The sequence below is a fragment of the Schistocerca serialis genome, chromosome 1 (genome assembly GCF_023864345.2).
Source record: "Schistocerca serialis cubense isolate TAMUIC-IGC-003099 chromosome 1, iqSchSeri2.2, whole genome shotgun sequence".
NCBI classification, from domain to species: Eukaryota; Metazoa; Arthropoda; class Insecta; order Orthoptera; family Acrididae; genus Schistocerca; species Schistocerca serialis.
The window spans coordinates 316,673,925-316,675,573 of NC_064638.1; positions in this window are offsets into that span (position 1 = coordinate 316,673,925).

Genomic DNA, 1,649 nt, shown 5'->3' on the forward strand with positions numbered 1-1,649 from the left:
TCGTTTATCCCTGTCTCGAAGGCTGTCTCCCCGGTCGGAGGTATGTCGAAGATTTGATGTTTTACCGAATTCCCGATATTCATGGTACACTTGTGAAATAGTCGTACGGAAAAATTCCCACTTCATCGCTACCTCGGAGATTCTGTGTCCCATCGCTCGTGTGCCGACTATAATACCACTGTCAAACTCACTAAATCTTGATAACCTGCCGTTGTAGCAGCAGTAACTGATCTAACAAATGCGCCGGACACTCGTTGTCTTATATAGGCGTTGCAGACTGCAGCGCCGTCTTCTGCTTGTCTACATCTCTCTGTATTTGAATACACATGCCTATACCAGTTTCTTTGGCGCTTCAATGTAGTACTTGAGAAGTCTTCGCGCCACTCACATATCTGTGAACTTATTCCATGTGCTCTTACTTCCTTTAACAGCCAGCAAGGGGGGAGGGGGAAGGCACCACGTAAAATACTTTCCTGAAGTCTAGAAATATGGAATCTGCCTGTTGCCCTTAATCCATTGTTCGCAGAATATCGTGTGAGGAAAGGGCAAGCTGATCTTCACACGGGCGGTTCTTTCTAAAGCACGCTGATTCGTGGACATAAGCTTCTTAGTCCAAAGGAAGTTTATTGTATTCGAACTGAGAATTTGTTCAAGGATTCTGCATCAAACCGAACTTAGGCATAGTGGTCTGTAATTCTGCGGGTTCGTTCTTTTACCTTTCTTATATACTGAAGTAACCTGGGCTTTTTTCCAGTCGCTTGGCGAGAGAGTCACGATAAATGCAGGATGTGTAAGGGGCCTGTGCCGTAGAGTACTCTTACCATAATCTTTCTTTAGTTCTCTATGCCATGGATGCGTATTAGTAAGTCTTCCACACGAGAGTCCGTCCGATAGTGAAATGAAGGTATGTCTGTACAATTTCTCTGCGTGAAGGGTTTCTTGAACGTGAAATTTAAGACTTTGGCTTTCGTTTTGTTATCTTCAACTGACATACCAAATTAGTCAATTAGGGACTGAATAGAAGCCTTAGACCCACTTAGCGATTTACATCAGATCAGAATTTTCTCGGTTTCTCTGCCAGATCTTTTGCTAAGGTTGACAGTGGTAGTTCTACGCTTGACGCATAGATATTTTAACACATGCACTACTAACCTCCGCTTGTCGTCATTTGTGCGCTCGCTTTCGAACCGAGAGTGCAAAGCCTCTGCTTCCTCAACGTCCTCTGAATTTCGTTATTGAACTACGGTGGATCTTTCCCATCCTCTATCCACTATGTACCCGTGGTCTAGGGGTGCTCAGCGTGTTCGGTGAGAGGGTTATCTGCCCTCGTAACAAAAAGACTGAGTTAATCCATCAACAACGAACTTAAACGGAAGTCTTACGACGTCCGCCCCGAGCAGATTCAGCCAACAAAAGCGAACAAAATGAGATAAAAAAAAGGGGGTAGCGTCTTTGACTCATAATCAAAACGTTTTCGGTCCCGGGTTGGATCCCCGCCACTGCCTAAATTTTGATAAATAATCACAATTGGCGGCCGAAGACTTCCGGCGTAAGAAGTCAGCCTCGTTTTGCCAACGGCCTTGTCAAAGAGGGCGGAGGAGCGGATATAGGTTCAGGGCACTCTCTTGTCCTAGGGGTGGGAAATTGCC